General features: G+C 42.3%; 1 protein-coding gene across 6 annotated transcripts in view; it reads right to left on the bottom strand.

Moving 5' to 3' along the window:
* OSBPL3 (oxysterol binding protein like 3) overlaps positions 1–23,808 on the bottom strand; it is a 145,913-nt gene that overhangs the window by 109,532 nt on the left and 12,573 nt on the right. The gene's annotated exons all lie outside the window — the stretch shown is intronic.

Raw genomic sequence — 23,808 nt, 5'->3', positions numbered from 1 at the left:
CATCTCTCAGCCTAGTTTATTTCACAGCTTGTTGTGAGGACAGAAGGGCACACCATGTGCCCTGAGCTTCCTGGACACCAAGCAAAGTATAAATACAAACAGGAGCATAGTCATAGTAATTATAAAGCTGTATTCTCTCATATTTTTGCATTCTTACACAACATATTTGTATGTAGGTTTTTTGTTGTGTTTTTTTAAGCGAAAGCATGTGGTTAATCCATTAGATTTTGGCATAATACTGAATAATCCAGCATCAAGTTTGCAAACACATTTGTGTATGTTTTATAACATCTTGTCATCTGTTTTAGTACCTCTCCTCGATGTATGCCTTGACAAAAAGGCCTAATTTTTTTTTGGGGGGGGGGGAACCTGTCAGTGTTGTAGTAGATTGCATGCTCAAATTCCAATGAATTATGCTTATATAACAAGACACGCATTACCCATTTCTACAGCAGAATTAATAGTCACTTTAGTGTAATTTAGTGACACACAACTGTGCTAACACAGCATTAAGAAGAACTGCTCCATAAAGAAAACACTGTAAAGGGAAACTAGCTGACAGCAACACACTACCAACCAAGGGAACCCTATCTCTACTGTTTTTGCATCCATTTTTTGCTACCAAGATAATTCATTTTAAAAGCTACTTGATGCTATCTTTAAACAACCCATAATATTAATCAGATAAGTATTATTCAGTGAGAGGACAGAATTTTGGTTCAGATTTGATTAGAAACCTGGGTATGCAAATGATTGATATAATTACTATATCATTATGTTGCATAATTCTTAACTGCTGAAGTGTAACTGTAAGGAAATAATTGACACCACAAGAGTTTGATGATGCAAGAACTAGACTACTGCCTGAAAGCAGTGTGAATCCAAGTGCTGCAAAACTGCTTGAACTTAGAAGTACTGGCATGAAGAATTTTGCCTTAAAGCTCTACTGGTGAAAAATATACAAACACCAGGAGTATTCTAAAGCAAGGATAGATGCAGCAATAAAGAGGCAGCAGGCTTGCAAGAGAAGGCCCCTTTCCTTATTCTCTTTCTTTCTAATCCTTCTTTCCCATCTCATCTATAACTGCTGGAAACAAAATGAATGAAAAAAGAACCTTTAAAAGATAGGACCTTTTCTGTCATTGTAGTTGGCTCCAGTGTTGCCTGTAAAGAGGGATTCCCAGATGTTGGTGACTACGACTCCCACAATCCCCAGCTGTAATTGCCTTTGGCCACTGCAACTGAGGATTATGGGAGCAGTCGTGAACAGCATCTGGGAATCCCTCTTACATGGAGCACTGGTTGGCTCATCTACTTTTAGTGAGGTTTCGCTTTATGATTAATAGCAAAATACTCTGTAAGGAAGTGTCCCTAAACTCCCTTACCACAACATCTAAACTCCTTTACTACACCACTGGAGCCTCCCAATCACGGAAGTGCCCTGGCTTCATCATGCTCACGCCTTCGTGATGGACCCGCCCAGCAGGGAAGAAAGATTGATGTGCCAGGCAAAACCTTCCATCTCTTTTTTGGAGGCTGAACTCAGCCTCTGTTTTATAATGTCTGAATGAGGCTACATTGGAAAGAGGATTGCCACAGTTGGTACACTGGAGAAATAAGTGTAAAGCTAGTCAGACTTTTTGACAAAATGGCATCTGTTCATTTCCTTTTGGAGCCAGAGATATCCAAGTATCATATTAGACATATCCTTGTTCAAATAATGTGCGTCTTGCAGAGATTGATACTTTAAATATCAATATTTTCTATATGACTGCATTTTCTATTTCTTGTTTAATAAAAATTATCCAAAGAAGTGGTATATAAATGGAAATAAAATATATGCTAGAACATACAAGAATCTTCATTTTCTAATCTAGTTTACCCTAAGTAAGCAGCACGCCTGTGTATCAAACATTGTCTAGGCAGCTTGAAGAGGTGAATTCAAAATGATATCTCTGGCTCCCGTTATCAACCAGAAACAGTTTTTATGGAAACACTGTGGCCATTAAGACATCAGTTCCAAAGATGACATATTGAGGCTATGAAAAAAGCACACATCCGCTGTTATGCGTACGACTGTTCATCAATCGCATCATGTTACTTACAAGTCCAAACTCCTTCGTCTAGAGTATTTAAGAATAAATCCATGACAAAGCAAGTAAACTCAGGTGAAACTAGACATGCACAGAAATGCACACTTAAGAGGTGTGCTAGCAAGTCTTATTACAAATCCATTTTCATTTCAAATGTGGATAGTGAACTCTGCAATATTTTTCGAGAATTGTCTCTGTAATTCTACCTGGCTGTTTCAGAAGAAGAACCAGGACAGTGAAGCCCACTCAAATGGCACTTGGTTCCTCCTCCCAGAACTCTCTCCTGCAGTGGCCTTGGAACCTGATTTGTTCATTTCCCACCCTACACCCCCCAGTCCATGAACTCTTTTGTAATATCTATTGCATTCTAAGCCATTATTCTAAAGTGTGAACTGCTTCTGAACACATTGGCAGAAAGGCTATAAATAAACATAGTAAATAAATGGATACAGTTGGTATCTCTTTCACAAAGTACTCATATTTCCATAACAAAACCTAGACGTGCAGCTCAGACATACCACCAGGACCACGTGCAATCTGCACAGTGAGCTAGGGTTGGATAGGGACAGTTGCTTTCCCCCTGCTAACTGAATCATCACTTGCACCCAGACCCAAGGAGACACGGACATAGAATGCGTTATGGAGGAAGTGGCCACTTTATTAGGGTACAAGTTTTAAACAGTGCCTGCAGGGCATGGCAGCTGGGGTTGGCATTTACAGCAGCAACAGTGCTGACCCGAATGGGGCGGCCCACCACGTGGCCGCCCCCGCCCTAAAAGCTCATGGTGCAGACACCTTGGCTCCAGGCGGCCCACCTTCAAGAAGGGGGCGCCCTTCGTCGCCGACCTAAGGTCAGGTCCCTGCAATTAACGCCACCCGTCCGACGCTGTTAAGCCATACGGAAGGGTGTCGTTTGCAGAGAGATAGGAGCAAGGCAGCATCCCTGATCTGTCAAGCCTCAAGGGATCCGCCCCTCCTCCTTACAGCTAAAAGCTTACCTAAGGTGCCGCACCGCATTAGCCGTTCATCTCCGCACTGTGCCCGCCAACCCCCCAGGTAAAAGTGACCACGATCTATTTACCCAGCTAACTAATCTAATCCCGCTGAGTGACAATGCTAATAACTGGCATAGCTTGAGGCAGGCGAAAAAAGGTGCACGCTAAGGCCAATCACGCGTATACTCAAAAAATTCCTGCCCGGCCCCAAACGGCGACCAGCAAAGCCCAACCTATGCCAGAGGGAGGGAGGGAGGGTGCACGTTCCAAGGAAGGACTGAGCCGGTGCATGCCTGTAGCCGGCTCGCTGCTGCTAGCCCCGCCTCTGGGGCAGAGCCGGGGCCAATGGGAGCTAGCTCCCAGTGCCACGTGCTCCCAGAGGCGGGGCTGAGGGCAAACAAGCCGCGCGGAATCAAGTGTAGCTATCAGAATCAGCACACTGATGGCCTAGGTAAACAAAGCAACTAGAACAAGTTGCATTGCCTGGTCACTCACAACCCAATCATATGCATGTCCCACTGAGATCAATGGGACTGGCTTCCTAGGACTGCAGCCTAAAATACCAATTAAAAGGGCAAAGCAGGTCCTTCATGTATCACCCCAACCGTTACCTCATAAAAGGAGAGGGAGAGGCCAAAGCCAGCATTCAATTTTTCCAATCAGATTATGATTTTTTTTCCCCTCATAGGTTTTTTGTTTTTATATTATTGCTACCTGTTTTCATTGTTAGCCTTTGAGCCAAGTTGCAAATATGAATAAGGCTATGGACATCTTTGTGAAGTTTTTCTGGTCCTTAAACTCTAGAAGGTTTAACCCTGTGGCAGAGCTCACTTTAGCCCAAGTACTTCACCTCCATCAGCAATGTATAGCCCTAGAAAGAACAGTATGGTGGCCAGGAGAAAGGAGAACAGAACAGGGAGGATCAGAGTGGATTAACACACAAGAAGTTCTAAATAGAAAGACCCGACTTTCTGCTTCTTTGAACCCGGTGACTCTTATCTCCCCCCATGTGCTGTGAATATGGTTTATTTATTTTTACATTTATATCTCACTCTTCCTCCAAGGAGACAAGTATGCTGTACCTGGTTGTGTTGATCCCCACAGCAACCCTATAAGATAGGTTAGAATGAGATATAATTAACTGGCCCAGAGTCACCCAGTGTTTCATGGCTGAATGGGCATTTGAACTTGGGTCTCCTTGATCCCAGTCTACGACTCTGACCATGACACCACACTGGCTCCAACTGTCACATACTGGTTACATAGGTGTGCCAACTATACTTTGAGTGGCTGCCATTTTCAACCATATAGTGGAAACATTAAAAACATACCCTTGTTGGGGTCCTCTAAGGCCTTCTCCCATGTGCTGTGATTTTGGTCTGTATTGGACTATAAATGCAAAAGTTATCAGAAAGAGGCACACAGACATACACAGGCAGGGTAATCTTATAAGCTCACTTCCTTTCAGAAAGTAGGCTAAAAATATAGTGTTTGCAAGGGTGCAATGCTGTTCAAGGTGGCATACATTTTGTACCCACATATATATATATATATATACACACACACATATAGATATAGATATCCATCCTCCAACTCTTCAGACAGAATCTCAGCTGGGGTATCATCTGTTCAGGCAAAAGATGAACAAGAGCAAGGGAGAGAGTCTTAGAGCCAAGACCACCAGCCAGCAATGTCCAAAACAGCAAAGAATTGTGGAATATTCTAGGGCACCTTCTACAGTGCACTAGGACCTGGCAGCATTGCGAAGGCATTGCTTTTGCACCCTCAGCTGTGCCCCGGGGAAATCTGAGACTGGATTCGAGAATCCAAACACTGGGCTGAAACAATATATATTCTTTATATTAAACAGTTGATTTTTACTAGTTAATGTTATTTCATCATGCTGATTATGTCATTTGTTTTTACTAGTTTTATGAGCCTCTTTAAGCAGTATTGCACTGGATGGGGAGGACATAGATATTTTAAACAAATTTCATACATTAATATACAGTATACACTAAGAGTGTACACACACAGCACACCACAGATTAACATTCCTATACACAAATGCATGAGTACTAGGTACTTGTGGCTATTTTATTATTTACAAATCTCAGTGACTTTTCCACCCCCTCCTCCTGCTTTCTCAGAACATTTTGCCATTTCACACTAGCAGGCTTGCTGGTTTGCCAGTTTTCATAGCACTACTGCCAGCATTCATAGGTGAGTAAACAAGATAGTTTCTGTTTTAATCTTGCAGTCAGAGTGGGCAGGTGGGAGAACAAAATGAATGTACTTTAGATCCAACATTGTATAAGAGGTAGGGCTGGGCTATGAAGCAAGAATCTGTGGGTAGTGAGAGAAAATATTAATGTGATTTAATTTAATAGAACTCCTCCTCTGAAATCTGTAGTAGCTGTAATTACATCCTAAGAGGGTTTAAAAAAAAATCCTTTCCCAACAACTGTTATTGTTTGTAACACTCACATCATTTTCTCTGTCACTGTCAACAGTATGGAATCATTTAAGATTCAGAAGTGCTGGATTCTGTTACTTCCAATTTTTACTTTGAGGCAGAGAGTGGTGGGGGAAGGTTTGTTTTTATATAGAAATTTGCAAAGTTAAAGTCACTGAGACATGTTACACTTTACAAGTGTGTGCTAAAACAGCTCTGCCAGATCTAATGCACCCTACTGGCATCATACACTTGTCTGACAGATCGTAGATGGGGCCTTAGCACAGGGCTTGACAAATGCTAGGCTCCAGAGAACCGTGGTACCTAGACTCAAATATTCAGAGGCAGAGTTATTAAACATATTTATTTGCCCTGGCTGTCCAGTTTCTGTTCTAAGTATGTTAAAGTGGCGATTCTCTTCTATCTAGCAGGGGGAGAACAACTGTCCCTACCAAACCCCAGCACAGCATCCCTCCAGTGGCTGCCACTGGTGTCTACCTTATGCTGCTGTTTTTAGACTGCAAGTCCTTCTGAGACAGGGAGCCATCATTTATTTTTCTTTGTAAACCACTTTGAAAACTTTTGTTGAAAAGTGGCATAAAAATACTGGTAGGAATAGCAGTACTTGTAATGGGGATAAAAAGAACCCCATTTACTATTGCCCACCACTAAGTCCAGTAGTCAAATATTCATTTTGTCGAATATCCATTGTCTGACTCCCAAATGTTGGGGTTGCTTCACGGAGACAAATAAAATTTGTCAAGACCTGCCTTAACAATTTTATGCTAAGCCAGGCCTTGACAAATTTTATTTGTCTCTGTGAACTCCTCATGCTTTGATTTTTCTAAACTTGAGAAAAACTGGTTAAAACCTGGGGAAAATTTGTACCCAGCTGAAAGGCAAATAAATTCCCTCCCCAAATGGCAATAATCACAGCTGCAGCTTAGAAATCACAATTGTGAGGTGAGATATACACATCTTTTAATAAAATAAATTGGAGCTTAATAACTCATTTCAAAACGGACACTTCCCATTAGTTATTTGGGGTTGCCTCAATCATATAAAAACCCAAATTATACCTATATGGAGCAAAACAGAATGGATTAAGTGCAGAGATAGGCTCAGAAGGTTTAAATCAATGAACACAAGAATACAGTCAAATACAAGACAGATGTACCAGTAGGAAATCAGAAACACGTGGCATTCAAGTGTAAAATGAAAGATATTTTACAATCTGATTGAAAAACAAAATTTCTTCACCAAACAACATTATGAAGCAGACATGGTCATACGAATATAACTACAGGATTCCAGCAATTAAAAGTTTGTTCGCCAAAGCCATATCAAGGGTATAAAAGGCTAGCCATTGGCCTCCATTCTGCCAGGCACATAGTAATTGAAAGAAGAGAAGCACAAACAAGGACATTTACCCGAGCTCAGTGTGCATCTGGAACAGAGGCTGCAATTCTATTTATTTACTTACATTTATATCCCACTCTTCCTCCAAGGAGCCCAGAGCGGTGTACTACATACTTGAGTTTCTCTTTCACAACAACCCTGTGAAGTAGGTTAGGCTGAGAGAGAAGTGACTGGCCCAGAGTCACCCAGCTAGTTTCATGGCTGAATGGGGATTTGAACTCGCGTCTCCCCAGTCCTGGTCCAGCACTCTAGCCACTACACCACGCTGGCTCTATGCACATCTACACTGAAGGAAATCCCAGTGAACACACTAAAACGTACTTCTGAGTAAACATGCATAGGGGATCGTGCTGTGAATCTCCTGGGTGCTAACTTTTCAACTTTTAAAAGGTAATGGTTTAATAACTGGTAAAAGGGTACAAATCCCCAGTGAAATGAACCAATCACTATTGTATCAGGTGGCAAAATGCAGGAACTTGCAAAAAGCTAGTCAGAGCAGACAGGCTAGGCCTGAGCCAGGCAACTGCACTTCTACTTAGCAAGACAGATTAGCATTTAAATGGAATAAGTAAAGAAGCAGACAATACACAATCATATCCTGGAAAGGCCTGATCAAGGCAGGTGGTAGGTAGGGAAGAGAACAAATGCAATAGATCTCCTCCAGTGTTTTACCCATAAAACAGACTAGCTGTGCTGACTCACCAGAATGGAGTGTGGCACTTTTTAAAATGAAGGTCAACATGTTCACTAAATCACACATAATATGGGCTAGTTTACCACAGTAACTTAGAAAGAAACTGTCCTGGGAAGTCAGTGAAAGACATCAAAATAAAAACACTCTTATCCAAGAGGAACACCCAAAAGGTTACCAAAAGGGAGTCCATCATCCTATTGCTTGATATACTATCTTTAAAAGTTTATGAGTAGCCAGCAGGTTACAGAGTCTACAAGTATTTTATTTGTACATCTATATTCCACTCTTCCTCCGAGAAGCCCAGAGCAGGGCACATGTTTATATGTTCATCCCCACAAATACCCTGTGAGTCAGATTAGGCTGAAAGGTAAGCAACTGGCCTAGAGTCACCCAGTGAGTTTCATGGCTGAATGGGAATTTGCACTCTGGTCTCCCTGGTCTTAGTCCAACACTCTAACCATATATCCAACTGAAGTTACTTAAATGAAACTAACAGATTCTCCAGGCACACACTTTGGTAGATTAGACATCCTAATAAGTTTCAAATAAGTGTGTTCCTTCATACATAACCCTCATTATTTGTATATTGTAGCCTACATCCAGACCAATATCATGCTGGCGAAAGAGCAGTTTTCACCCTGCAAAGGGCAAGGGATGATTTTCACCAAACCCCCTTTCTGCAGTGCCTGCTTCTTCCAAAAATATGCCCCAGTGTGTTGGGAGATCTTCAAGGAGGGGAGATCACTTAAAGTGGTTGCTCAAGGGGGAGGAACAACAGCAGCACTTGGCACAGTTTGCATTTTTCAGCAGGCACAAATAAAAGTAACAAACTCCCTCACATCTAAATGACCTTTTGGACCCCTGAGGAAGATACTGAGGCTGTTCTCACGAGTAGCCTAGGCTAGGCTGCTTGTGTGGAGTGCCAGGATCCATGTGGTTCCCAGCGTTCTTGCCCCGCCAAACCAAGCCTCACTCTTAGTAGAGGTTAAGGGAGCGAATGCCCATCTGATGAGGGAACCCCTCAATTTTTTATTTATTTATTGTTAAATGTATATACCGCCTTTCATTAAAACAATCCCAAGGCAGTTCACCCAAAAAATAAAATGCACCATGCTTGGTGTACAGTGCATTGTGGGATACCCGGAGGCTGGCCTCTGGAACGCCATGCTGCCTGGTGCAGCAATGCTCATCTGGGAGTGCAGTTCATGCTTCCAGCAAGATTCTAAGGATCAGGGGGCGGGGGAGGTAAGGGTTCACAGCCTTCCCCCCACCTGGCCAAAAAGTCATGTGAATAGCTCCATTATCTCATGACTTTATTGACTTCACTAGAAACTTGCAAGAGGATTCAAATGACTACACTGAGGTAATCCTATTTGGTTACCCAAATATTCACATATTCTCTGCTAAGTATTTCTACATATTAAACTGTCCAGCGCTAAGTAGAGATATAGAGTCAAGCTGTCTTAGAAGGGGAGGCAACAAACATAATCCATTTCGCCCCACACACCCACAAAGTGGTTAAGCAAGTTCCTTCATGCTGGTTTCTGTGAAACTGTATTTTAATTGAGCATACAAGAGTTAGTCTTCTAAGTGGTGCTTCCGACATTCCAAACAAGAAGAGGAGGAAGAAGAAGTTCAAGAGAGCTTCCTTTCCCCTTCCCCTGCTTGTTTAGGAAAACTGAAGGTGAACCCATACATTTCCCCTTCCCCTGCTTGTTTAGGAAAACTGAAGGTGAACCCATACATTTCCCCTTCCCCTGCTTGTTTAGGAAAACTGAAGGTGAACCCATACATCAACATTCAGGGAGTATTGTATGTGCTCCAAATACAGATGCAGACACAGCAACCATGGTCTTGCATTGCATGACTGAGTCATAGGATCATAAGCTCTCTTCAAACTCCTTGCTTTAGTTAGTTCCTTGTTTGCCACAATCTATAAGTCTGTTCTAGTCCACAAAAAAGTCAAAACAATATGCAACACAGAATATGCAACTACAGCAAAAAATGGCAGAGTAGTAATTAGAACTGCATGTGCAGAGCAAGAGAGACACCACTAACACAGCACTTGCTCTCATTCAAAACCAATCCCGCCCCCCAAGTCTTCGCCAAATGCCAGAGGGGGAAATAGTATGGGAACCAAAGAGGTTCCCAGTTGGAGGGAGTTCCACAGTTCTGGAGCCACTAGAGAAAAAGCCCCACTTCTAGTAAACTATCTTCCTCAATAGCAGGCCCCTGAAGCACGGCCTCAGATGACATTACATCTTGGATTGCCAGAAACAACTAAGCTGAGCATATGATGGGAGGTGGGAGTGTGCTAGCACAAAACCCGTCCTCATAGTGCTAAACCATTATATAGAACTATATATGAACCTTCAAGCAAGTCACTATATTTCAGTCTAAAGTACATCATTAGGGTAGCATTAGGATTAATATGATGAACCGCATACTTCAGAGAAAGAAGAACCTCAAGTAATGCAGCAAGATGTATCAACATGAACTGTCATCTCTGATCAGCAACTTCTCAACTGTACCCGAGACAACGCAGTGATCTGCCGCCACCACTGCTCTGTGTGGAGCACACCATGCACCTATTGCTGCCCCCCACCCCACCCCGGCTGATTCCCCTCTTCCATTATGCCCCTCTCATCCAATCCCCAACAATCATGCTCCCTGCCCCAGCTCCTCCTACCTTATCTGGTGGTGATGGCAACAGCGGTCACCACCACTTCTGTTCCACCTGATCTTTTAAAAAGGCAGAGGGCAACACAGAGTAGCAAGAAGTGATCTACAGAATCTTCTTGACGTTCTGTTTCTCCACCCTCTGCCTTTTGAAAAAAGTCAGAGTGAAGACAAGTATGAGGGAGATGGGGCAGGGAGGAGGAAAGTGAAGCTGCATGGGGGCAGCTGGGGTCTGCACTGGTGTCAGGCAGGTTCGGGGCAGGAGGGGGAAGTGAAGAGCTCAATTTACTGCCTGCACCAATCCACTACCTGAGGTGACCACCTCACCTAGCTTCATTAGCAGGCTTGTTTATGAGTAAAATATGAAAACAATGAAGTGCAGAGAACTGTCAGTATAGAAGCCCCAGAAGGCACAAGGACATGTAACCGCTATCCTAGATGCAAGGCAGCAAAGACTTCTTCAGGCTTTTCCATTTGTTCCAGAAGAAAAGAAGAGCCCGGAGATTCAGATATTGTTTTCTTTTTCCATGTCAGAAAACCAGTGGTTTCATGGCTCTTCCCTAAAGTCTATGAATGCCATCAAGGACAAAGAACTCCACCCTTCAGGAAATATTGAGCAAAATCTTGTCCTATTACTACACCATTTCCAACATGCCTCAGTAGATAGTACTGCCAGTGATAGCTACTGAACCCAGGCCAGTAACAAAGTCCAAATATGTCACTGTATTTTATTTTATTTTATTTTAACACTCACATAGGAACATAGGAAGCTGCCATATACTGAGTCAGACCATTGGCCTATCTAGCTCAGTATTGTCTTCACAGACTGGCAGCGGCTTCTCCAAGGTTGCAGGCAGGAATCTTTCTCAGCCCTACCTTGGAAACCTAGGGAGGGAACTTGGAACCTTCTGCTCTTCTCAGAGCAGCTCCACCCCCCTGAGGGGAATATCTTACAGTGCTCACACATCAAGTCTCCCATTCATATGCAACCAGGGTGGACCCTGCTTAGCTAAGAGGAGAAGTCATGCTTGCTACCACAAGACCAGCTCTCCTCCACTCACCAGTAGAGATGTGCACAAAATACTTTGGGCACATCCCAGAAGGTGGGGAGGGGTTCCCTTAGGAAACAGGCAGGCCCTACCTGCCCCTCCTGCAAGCCTCCGCCACCCTCTGGACTCCATAAAGTTCTACCATGACAGCAACTGCCCATGCTGCTGTCTCCTTCAAGGTGCTTGCCGTGGCGACGGGATGCTGCTCCTAGCATCCCTCGCATGGTGTTGACACACAGTTGGTTCTGTGTCCAGTTACTTTGCCATTTGCAGGGCTGGAAACAGCATGCTGGCATTGGCGCATGTGCCAGCGCCATTTGTATGCCAACGCCGCACAAGGGATGCTGGGAGCAGCATCTCATCGCCATGGGGGGCCGCCTTAAAGGAGACAGCAGCATGGGCTGCTGCTGTCACAGTAGAACTTTACCGAGTACAGCACCGCAATGGGGTGGCAGAGGCTCGCAGTAGGGCCGGATAGGACCTGCCTGCTTCCTTTTAAGGGAACCCCTCGCCCCAAAACATTTTGGCTGCAGGGAGCCGGATCATTTTGGTGCTTCTTCAGAGAGATGCAGAAATGATTCGGGCACATCCCTCCTGTAATCTGACCCAGCAAAAATAGTTGACGTAAAATGGTGTACTAATTATTATCAGCAAGTTCAAGAAATATCCTTTATTCTTGAAAGCAGTCACACAAGTGCTACTGTTAGTTCAGTAAAAGTGTTCCAACTTTGTATTTTACATTGTGAGCCCTTTGGAGGACAGAGAGCCATCTTATTTATTTATTATTTCTCTGTGTAAACCGCCCTGAGCCATTTTTGGAAGGGTGGTATAGAAATTGAATCAATAAATAATAATAATACTTTGTATCATTACATAATTAAAGCTGTAATCCTGTGCACACTTTCCTGGGAGTAACCCATTGAAAAGTGAGACCTCCTTCCAAGTAAACATGCACAGAATTGCACTGCATGAACAAAAATTGCCTGCAAGTACCAAAACCTTTCTAAACAATAAACAAGCACTGCTACTGGTTTATGCCTAAATTGTAGCAGAGAGACAAAGTATAATCGATCTGTAGGAGTTGCACTGTGGAGAGCCATAATACAACAGTTTTAAAGCTTTCAATAACATGATACAAGAAATCCACTATCCTGTTAATCTCATTTATCTTAATGGAAGAAACATATTTTCAGGTCAGGACACAGACTTTCTGCCAAAAGATACAGAAGAGAGGGAGCAAGGTGAAGAAGTTTCTTCAACTTAAATATGAGTTAAATAGGGAGTTTGAGACAGATTCACAACAGACTCTACTATAAAGGAACTTCTAGGGAGAACAGGTGTTTTGGGGCAAAAGTAAAAGTGTTGAACCCAGTGTCTTCAGAAGTCTGGTCCAACCAACTCACCACCACTGTGTGCCTGCATATTAACTGACCCAACATTAATTCTAAATATACTATAAACCCATAGTTACATCATAACCATGATTAACTTTCTATTAGTGCATTAAGTTTTTTTTTTAAAATAAAGTGCATTATAATGCCTCAGGTCCATTAGTGTAAAAGGTCTCCGCTTACACTGCACTGCTTTCAAGAGAGACAGGAGTAATCAACAGATATCTTGCTTCCATATTCCTATAGCCAATTAGGAGGATACAAACTATTAGATCTAAATTTTCCCTCTTATGGATTTTCTTTATATGGGTAATAAACCAACTTGAATAATGTATATTTTGTTTTCAGCAACAGCGGTTCCGGGCATTCTTTGGCAGTCATGCTGTGGTGCCTGATATCTTTGTTTACCCATAATGCAATGCAATGGTCACTCTCATTGTGTAACCAGGCACAGTGATGGGGATGACTGCATCATGTTATAAGTAAATAACGATAGTGGGCGCCAACAACATAGACTCAGAACTGGAGCTACTGCTAAACTAAGTTTCCACAAGGATTTGATGAAGGCTACTTTGGAAGTGGGGAAATGCTTGACTATCAAGCAGAAGGTTGCCAGTTTGAATCCCTGCTGGCACTATATCAGGCAGCAGCCATATAGGAAGATGCTGAAAGGCATCATCTCATATTGCGTGGGAGGAGGCAATGGTAAACCCCTCCTGTATTCTACCAAAGAAAACCACAGGGCTCTGTGGGTGCCAGGAGTCAAACTCAACTTGACGGCACACTTCACCCTTATCTTACTTTGGCAGTGGTGATAATATCAGTGGCTTGGATTGCTTCTCAGCAGCCCCAATGGCTGCCACCATCTTTCTTCACCAGGTTGCCAGGGGTTGGTTGTAGGCCCTTTGATGGCTCTGAGCCATTGCCCCAGTTGACCACCCAATAGTATATTTATATACTTATATTTATAGTATACTCTATATAGATGTTTGCACCAAGGTGATATACTATGACCAAGGCTCAAGAAAACCTCTAGTCTACCTGTCCATGATGAGTAAAAAATGATTCCAGACAAGTGAAAAAACTCATCAATGTAGGTAATATACCAACATTGCTCAAGGATCCATTTGTCAAGTAAAAGATATTGCCAGGCTGCTGAACTGAGTCAACATTTCTTGACCCTGACCATGACATACAATAAGCCTCCTGGAGTGGAAAAAAGATTTCTCAAACTGGACTGAGATTTAGATGAACTTTGTTACCCTGTATGTTGTGTAAGAAAGTTATTAAGAGTAGTTTGACCAATGAATAATCCACCAGACAGCCTAGAATCAGTAAGAAATTGCATAAACAAGATCTTATCTTCACAGTTAGGTTTTGCAACTCTTTTGATGTTATCATTTTGTATGTTTTGTATGTCCTGGTTGGACTCTAATCTCTAGTTCCTCACCCAAGTGCCACATACCATGCTGGTTATGAATTCAGAAGCCTGTGTTTCATTTTCTTCTTACCCATCATCTAAAAGCACATTTTCTGTTTTAATAGTTTATTTTGCAGTCACCTATACAGGTGAAACTCAGAAAATTAGAATATCGTGCAAAAGTCCATTAATTTCAGTAATGCAAATTAAAAGGTGAAACTCATATATGAGACAGACGCATTACATGCAAAGCGAGATAAGTCAAGCCTTAATTTGTTATAATTGTGATGATCATGGTGTACAGCTGATGAAAACCCCAAATCCACAATCTCAGAAAATTAGAATATTACATGGAACCAAGAAGACAAGGATTGTAGAATAGAACAATATCGGACCTCTGAAAAGTATACAGTGTACTGTGCTTGATTGGCCAGCAAACTTGCCTGACCTGACCCCATAGAGAATCTATGGGGCATTGCCAAGAGAAGGATGAGAGACATGAGACCAAACAATGCAGAATTGCTGAAGGCCGCTAATGAAGCATCCTGGTCTTCCATAATACCTCATCAGTGCCACAGGCTGATAGCATCCATGCCACGCCACATTGAGGCAGTAATTGCTGCAAAAGGGGCCCAAACCAAGTACAGTACTGAATATATATGCATGCTTATACTTTTCAGAGGTCCAATATTGTTCTATTCTTCAATCCTTGTCTTCTTGGTTCCATGTAATATTCCACAATCTCAGAAAATTAGAATATCGTGCAAAAGTCCATTAATTTCAGTAATGCAAATTAAAAGGTGAAACTGATATATGAGACAGACGCATTACATGCAAAGCGAGATAAGTCAAGCCTTAATTTGTTATAATTGTGATGATCATGGTGTACAGCTGATGAAAACCCCAAATCCACAATCTCAGAAAATTAGAATATTACATGGAACCAAGAAGACAAGGATTGTAGAATAGAACAATATCGGACCTCTGAAAAGTATACAGTGTACTGTGCTTGATTGGCCAGCAAACTTGCCTGACCTGACCCCATAGAGAATCTATGGGGCATTGCCAAGAGAAGGATGAGAGACATGAGACCAAACAATGCAGAATTGCTGAAGGCCGCTAATGAAGCATCCTGGTCTTCCATAATACCTCATCAGTGCCACAGGCTGATAGCATCCATGCCACGCCACATTGAGGCAGTAATTGCTGCAAAAGGGGCCCAAACCAAGTACAGTACTGAATATATATGCATGCTTATACTTTTCAGAGGTCCAATATTGTTCTATTCTTCAATCCTTGTCTTCTTGGTTCCATGTAATATTCTAATTTTCTGAGATTGTGGATTTGGGGTTTTCATCAGCTGTACGCCATGATCATCACAATTATAACAAATTAAGGCTTGACTTATCTCGCTTTGCATGTAATGCGTCTGTCTCATAGATCAGTTTCACCTTTTAATTTGCATTACTGAAATTAATGGACTTTTGCACGATATTCTAATTTTCCGAGTTTCACCTGTATAGGCAAGAACAAATCAAAAGATGTCTAGTTCAGCTTGGTGCTGCAGAAATCCTTCTTGTTTCCTAAAATCTAGCCTGTGTTTCAAAAGCCTCCTTCACATAAACATTATGTCATCCTAAATCCTTAATGAACTTTAGCCCCTGTTCTGCTCTTTCTAAAAGTAAAGAGGGAGCAGGTAATATTAAAAGGAAATGCTTGACTAACAAGCAGAAGGTTGCCGGCTTGAATCCCCACTGGTACTATATTGGGCAGCAGCAATATAGGAAGATGCTGAAAGGCATCATCTCATACTGCGTGGGAGGAGGCAATGGTAAACCCCTCCTGTATTCTACCAAAGAAAACCACAGGGGTCTGTGGGCGCCAGGAGTTGAAATTGACTTGATGGCACACTTTAGCTTTTTACACCCTTCTTAACAGGGCAACATTGCCTGAACAGGTACTTTAAAAACAGCCCTACTGGATCAGGCCCAAGGCCAGCATCTAGTTCAGCAGCCTGTTTCCCACAGGGGCCTCTGAGAAGCCCACAGGTGAGAGGTTGCCCTTTCTCTTGCTGTTGCTCCCCTGCAACTTTTATGTACAGGCATCTTGCCTCAGAGGCTGGAAAGTGGCCTATAGCCAAACTAGTTTCCATTGACAGAACTTTCCTTCATGAATTTGTCCAAGCCCTTTTAAAAGCCATCCAAGCTAGTGGCCATCACCACATCCCATGGCAGAAAATGCCATAGATTAAATATCCGCTGTGTGAAAAAGAATTTCCTTTTGTTAGTCCTAAATTTCCTGGCAATCAGTTTCATGGGATGACCCCAGTTCTAGTGTTGTGAGAGAAGGAGAAAAATTTCTCTATCAACGCTGTCTACTCAGTGCATCACTGTATACAACTCTATCGTATCTTCCCATAGTCCCCTCTTTTCCAAACTAAAAAGTCCCAGATACCTTAGCCTTACCTCATAAGGAAGGTGCTCCAAACTCCTGATCATCTTGGTTAGCCTCTTCAGCACCTTTCTTTCCCAGTTCTACAATGTCCTTCTTAAGATATGGTGACCAGAACTGTACACAGTACTCCAATTGTAGCTGCACCGCCAATTTGTAGAAGGGCATTATAATATTAGCATTTTTAAAATCCCCTTCCTAATGATTCCTAGCATGGAATTTGCCTTTTTCACAGCTGTCATGTACCGAGTCTACACTTTCAAAAAGCTGTCCACCACAACTCTAAGATCCCTCTCCTGGTCAGCCAATGGCAGCTCAGACCCCATAAGTACATATGTGAAGTTGGTTGAGGGTTTTTTGCCGTAATATGCATCACTTTATACTTGCTTATTTTGAACCGCATTTGCTATTTTGTCACCTACTCCTCCAGTTTGGAGAGATCCTTTTGGAGCTCCTCACAACCTGTTTTGGATTTCAACCTCAATAGTTTAGTGTCATTTGCAAATTTGGCCACTTCACTGCTTACCCCAACTTCCAGATCATTTATGAATAAGTTAAAAGAGAACTGATCAAAATACAGAGCCCTGGGGGACTCCACTTCTTACTTCCCTCCACTGTGAAAACCGCACTTAATTGTAAACCGCCCTGAGCCATTTTGGAAGGGCGGTATACAAATCAAATCAATCAAGCAATAAAACTGTTCATTTATTCCTACCCTCCGTTTCCTGTCCTTCAACCAGTTACCAATCCACAATTGAATCTGTCCCCTTATCCCATGACTGCTAAGTTTACTCAAGAGACTTTGGTGGGGAACATTGTCAAAAGTTTTTTTGAAGTCCAGGTATATTCCGGATCACCTTTATCTGCACGCCTGTTGACACTCTCAAAAACTCCAAAAAGGTTAGTGAGGCAAGACTTGCCCTTATTATTTATTTAGCATATCTGTATGCCACCCGCTACTGAAGTCTCTAGGCAGTTTACAACAACAAACCAAGGAATGTTAAGACAATTTGAAACATATAAACGTTCAAATTAAAATAGCTTCCCCCGGTTCTCCTAGCTATGCTGGTTCTCCTCCAGCAAGGCCTGTTCTTCTATGTTCAACAATTTTTGTACTTTCCATCCTTTCCCAGGGGTCTATCTGTATCACAGACATGAGCAAAATACAGCATGGAACGAAACAGGCCACAACTCCAGGAGGTTCTCACACAATTTCAAGTGAGAAAATACCTCATGTGCACACTAACAGATTTACCTTATTCCAGAGTCTATGCATTTGTCTCAAACACTTCCTGAGTGAGCAATGCTAGTCACTTTCTTGTTACACCTGGAAATAGAAACTCTGCTAAGTGTTGCTTGCCTGTTTAGGAGATATCTTAATCCTGGAGAATCTGCACTTGTCATATTCCAAAGGCCTTTTAAACTAGTCCTCAAAAGTAGCCTACTTAACTAAGCCACAATCTATTTGTTTGATAGGAAACGAATGCAGAAGTTCTTTCTGAAAGGACAGAAATTCATAGCTAGGGCATCAAAAAAGGCCTGTCACCAAACAGAAGATAATCAAGAGGGAAATTCAGAGTGATTAGGAAGAAAAGCAGGACACAGAACAATACTAATCATTTATGTAAAGAACTGTCACTTGCATCATGCAAACAATTTCAGAGATGGACGACAAGAGTAGCACTGCACTAGATTCAGCTTGAGTTCCTCTAGCATCAAAAAGGCCACTGACAACACAGCATCAGATAGTCTGATGAATGAGACATTTAGCATGCCTGCAGTGTGTATGAAGTACTTTATAATTTTTATTTTCTTTTATCCTCACAACCTAGTTCATAGATCAGGCAGTAGCTTCCCTAAGCCATTCAGTGAGCTTCCCACACTTGCAGGAATTTGAACCAAGATCTTCTACATCCATGCTGGTCTATTTCCGACAGACTCACACAAACCTGCATGCACACAATGGGGGGGGGGGAGTAAAGAAGCAGTTTTTTTCTAAATCATGAAGATGGACAGCAGAACTATTCCTTTGGTAAAATATACCCAAGCTAACCAAGCATGTTGCCCATGCTGTGCTCAGTTCTGTGCTGGAATCTAGCATGCTACTTCCCAACTCAGAATGGCAACAGGTTGAACAGCTGAACAACAGACCTGCAGATGCAAATCTCTCAACAGGCGAGTTTCACTGGTCAAGAAGGGAGAAAGAGGGTTATGCTAAAGTAGGGTTGCATCCATGCAACAGTCAGATGAGGTCCCAACTCAAGTCTCAACATTCACTCCCCAAGAAAAGTTATACAAGGATGAGCCTACAAGATTAAGCAGTTTCAGTGAGCCGGCAGGAAGCAACTCTCTTTCCCTGAACTACACCACCCATCTAATCATGTTCTAATAAATAAGGCAACCTCATTTAGCAATCAGCATTTGCTAATGCAACACTAATGAGCATCATTATCAATAAGTAAAATTACCTAGACTCCAAGCAGAATCAATAGAATGCTGTAGCAACTGAAATCTTAGACCCAATTTATCTCCCCACCACCACATTCTCTAGCAGTAGACAGCTGCACTCTAAAGCAGATTTCAGTTTTCCAGTAGGTATGAGATTGTTTCGAACAAGACAAAAACCAGATGTACCTATTGATCATATGGCGATACATAATAAAGCCAGTTTGTTGAAGTGTGCATGCATGCATGCACACACACACACACACAGACACACAGACAGAAAGAGATAGTTTTTGCTATGACCAAATTGTCCATAGGTTCCATTTCCTCCTTTCTAAATGTTATCAAGACAATCAACCAAAAAGCAGCTTACTAAAATCCTGGCTAATCAAATAATGAGCATTTCTAGTCATACAAAATTCAGTCTAAATGAGAACCAAAGTAGCTGAAATTTGATCTTTCCAATAAACATTCTCACCCCAGTATGCTTAGTTACAACTTCAAGCATTGTGCATGTTTGATAATGCACATATCATGGCACTAAAGCTCTTTTGTGTTCTTAGAACACCATTGCTACTCAGAAGTCCTACTGCTAACACACTAAAGTTGCAAGGGAAAGGACAGCGGGCAGATTTGATTTTAAATTATGTGCAAAGTGGAGTGTTTAAAAGGTGTTGAGCATGACTGTCACAATATTTAGCAACATCAACTGTGATGTTCTGCCCAAACTAGAATGCCCAGCAACAACACACTGATGCAACTTAAAATGGTTTTGATTTGAAATACAGGTGCAGGGGGTCTGGAAACCAAGTTCTATGAGAAACAGTATAGGAAAAAGACTGGGGGTGGGGAGGTGGGGTATGATAGCTGTCTTCAAATATCAAAGGGGTATAGAAGGATCCGACTTGTTCTCTGTTGCTCCAGAGGGCAGGATTAGAATCAGTGAATTGAAATGACAAGGAAGCAGATTTAGATGAGACATTAGGCAGTATTTCCTAACTGTAAGAACTGTTCGACAGTGGAACTGCCTCATGCAATGGTAGGCACTCCTTTGCTGGAGGCTGGATGGCCTCTGTCAGTAGTGCTATAGCAGGATCAGGCACTGAGCTGAGGGCTGGACGAGAAGGCCTCTAAGGCCCCTTCCGACCAGTGTTGAGAGGTGCACCTAGATAATTTTTGAGCCTGGACCTAAAGGCCATTGGAGGCCCCCCTCCCCTGTAAATTAAGCATCATCATGCTCTGTCAGGTTAGCACACCACCCGGGACAGACTAAAGAGGATTTGGGGCCCCCCAGGGGTTATGAAGGCCCTGGGCTTCAGCCCCAATGTCCAAGGGTAAGAGCACCTCTGCCAGTGTTCCCTGTAATAGGGATTCCCAGATGCTGTTGACTACAACTTTCATAATCCTCAGCCAGAGGCCCTTGCAGCTGAGGAAGCTAGGAACTGAAGTCAACAACATTTGGGAATCTTTGTTACAGGGAACACTGCTTCCAAATTTATTTTACACACACACACACACACACACACACACACACACACACACACACAGGCAGCCTACATAGATACTGCTGACCAGTTCCTGCTTAGCCTTCACCTTTATTGCCTTCTCTCCCAACTATCCATGTTTGTGTCAGCAGGTGATCTTCAGAGTTGCCACCGGCTCGTCCGGTGGCTACACAGGGACAGGCCTTCTCTATTGCTGCCCCAAGACTCTGGAATGCTCTCCCTGCTGAAATAAGAGCCTCCCCATCTCTGACAACTTTTTAAAAGTCTCCAGGACTTATTTCTTCACCCAAGCTTTATAACTTTTTCAACTGCGGTTTTAAATTGTTTTAAGGTCTTCATTTTTAATCTATTTGATGAGGGGCGGTCTACAACTCTGAAAAAACAACAAACAGAAGTACTCACTACCTCAATAAATGGTAGCCAAAGCTTTTAAAACCCACCCTCCAGGTTAGCAGTTCCAGTACACCCTCCCCCATTAAGATGCCATAGTATTCCTTTCTAGTGGCTCAGATCTAGCAAAAGATGCCTGTGAAAAAACAGGGGTGAGTGGGAAGCGGTACACTTGTCTAATACCTATTCCATTAAGGGACAATGGCTGCAATCCTGTGTTTATGTGCCTGGGAGCTTATATCACTGAGAACAGTAGGACTTGGGTCTGGATCTACACATGTGGCTACATGAAGCAACAGAAGGCAGATGTGGCAGAATAGACTGAACCATTTCAGACTACAAGTGGGGGAACCATGTTCTGGCATGCTACATTAAGAAGTACCAGCAAATTGAAAGCCAACATAACAGGCAAAAGACAACTTTTCTCCCCAATACACTAGTTCTTTGCATATTTTTTTTTAACACAGAAGATTCAAAATAAGTATGCTGCACCTACAGCATGACATGTTACAGTCCATTCTGCCATCTTCCCCCACATTCTGCTGCATATATAGATCCAGCATTACTTCCAATAAACATGCACACGATTGGGCTGCATTTTTATCACATTGTTCATTTTTGTTACATATTTCTACAAAAAAAAGTGGTGGTGGTGGGAGAAAGCTAGTTGTCTCAAAGAATATTCCCTTTTCCTCTCCACTTGTCATGCCACAAACAGCAGAGCAACCCTTTATCAGTGAATGCACCTATTCAAGCTTAAAGTTCTGATTGGTTAATACCAAATATTTTATCCCCATCAACTTTTACGCAAGTATGAGCAAGTTCTATAGGTCAGACTATTTTGACAGGTTTATACTTGTTGCAAGAAACTCAAGAGGAAAATGAAGCAAACCCATTTCCCTGAACCACCTTCTAAAGAACAGAGGGGCAAATTAATCATTTATTCCCTTTGTTTCTCAGCGACACATTTTCCCATTTGTTCTATAGTTGATATATTTTTCAGACGAACACTGAAGTGTTTGTAGAAGGTGGCTTTTAGAACATAAACATAACCCTTAAGAAACAAGAGAGCTTGTTCCAAGTAATCCATCTCTCAAGCTGTGGCAAGAAGTGACAATTACACATGTTCAATGCAAGCTCCAGATACCTCTTTACTTAGAATTATGCTGCAGGACTTTATAAAACAGTCATTTCTGCATTTCAGCAAATTATACCCTTGTTCAGAAGGGTTGCTTTCAGAGTTCACCACAAGCACACATTCCTTAGAGATAGTTCCACAGTCAGAGTCTGTTATAGGGAGGAACAGTTACCTTCTGTCTTATTATACAAGACTCTCAATCTCATTAAGCAAACAGAATTTTTTAAAAAATCTGTAGTTGCCCACCACCCCACACATGCTTTAAACTCACTGAAGCTTCTTAATTTAAGATAGCATTGCAGTATACTAAAACTGCACTGGGTTAGTTGCTTGACCAATTTTCTTCTACAGCTGATTGGTAGTCATTTTCAAATGCCATTTCCTTGACCAACCTACTTGGGGTTGTAGCAATAGATGGCATTTATCTTCTTTTGACCCTGAACAACTTCCTGTAAGCAGCATCAACCTTTCCCAAGTTTGTCCACCACTCATTTTGTCTATCCGATGAAGTAGATTATTGACTCTGAACACTCCGGCCACAATAAGGGCTAGGATTATTTCCAAAGGTTTCCTCAATTTGAGGGAAGGAATACTTTGAATACTACCATATTCATAGGAACATAGGAAGTCGTCATAGAAGCTGCCATATACCAAGCCAGACCATTGGTCTATCTAGCTCAGTATTGTCTACACAGACTGGCAGTGGCTTCTCCAAGGTTGCAGGCAGGAGTCTCTCTCAGCCCTATCTTGGAGAAGCCAGAGAGGGATCGGAGCCTAGATGGTCTTCCCAGAGTGGCTCCATCCCTTAAGGGGAATATCTTTCAGTGCTCACATGTAGTCTCCCATTCAAATGCAATCAGGGCAGGCCCTGCTTAGCTAAGGGGACATGTCATGCTTGCTACCACAAGACCAGCTCTCCTCTCTATTCCTTAAAGTGCTACAGGATTCCCAGCTGTTTTTGCTATAATGGACTAACCAAGGCTGGCCCCAAGACAAGCAGTGCTTTGGGAAAGGAATGACTTTGATCCCATGCCCTAGTTAGTTTATTAGGGTTACCAAGGATTGTAAAACCTAGTTACACATCCAGTTTGCCCACCGCTAAGGTCAAACCTCATAACAGGACTACTTATCCAGAATTTGTGCTATTCCAATGCACAGTTGAAAATCCACAAGGTAATAATGACCAACCTAAGCACTGTATTTAGAATGAGTTGTTAGTACAACTCAAAAGAGAGGAGTGAGAAAGCATAGCTAGACGTTTTCTAGCTTGCAATGCAAGCCCTCTCTTACAGCACAGAAACCTCCTGATTAGCATATTTGGGGGCATAATTTTGCACCTGCACCTGCATTAAGCAATATTAGCTCTCTCCTTTCCTGGGTAATTGCCTATTTTTATCTGGGTACTACAAGGTGAAGCCAATGTAACATCTACTGTTGATGAACAGTCTAGATACATGTTGTTGCCCACAAGTGCTCTTTTCCTTGCAGCCCAGCAAAGGTGCAACACACAAGGGGTAATGGCGAGAAGAGATAACATCACAGAAAACAAAGATCAAAATCCCAGAAGACTAATGCTCTAGAGTTCTTTTTTTGACCGAAATATCAACACCCTTGCAACAATAATGAAGCTTTCTTGGGCATTCGATGGACATTTTTCAGGGCTGCAGTTCTGTGTCCTTCCACA

Source organism: Hemicordylus capensis, chromosome 6 (genome assembly GCF_027244095.1).
Source record: "Hemicordylus capensis ecotype Gifberg chromosome 6, rHemCap1.1.pri, whole genome shotgun sequence".
Classification (NCBI taxonomy): domain Eukaryota; kingdom Metazoa; phylum Chordata; class Lepidosauria; order Squamata; family Cordylidae; genus Hemicordylus; species Hemicordylus capensis.
The sequence above is the reverse complement of the archived record's forward strand: the minus strand, read 5'-3'. Positions and strand labels throughout refer to the sequence as shown.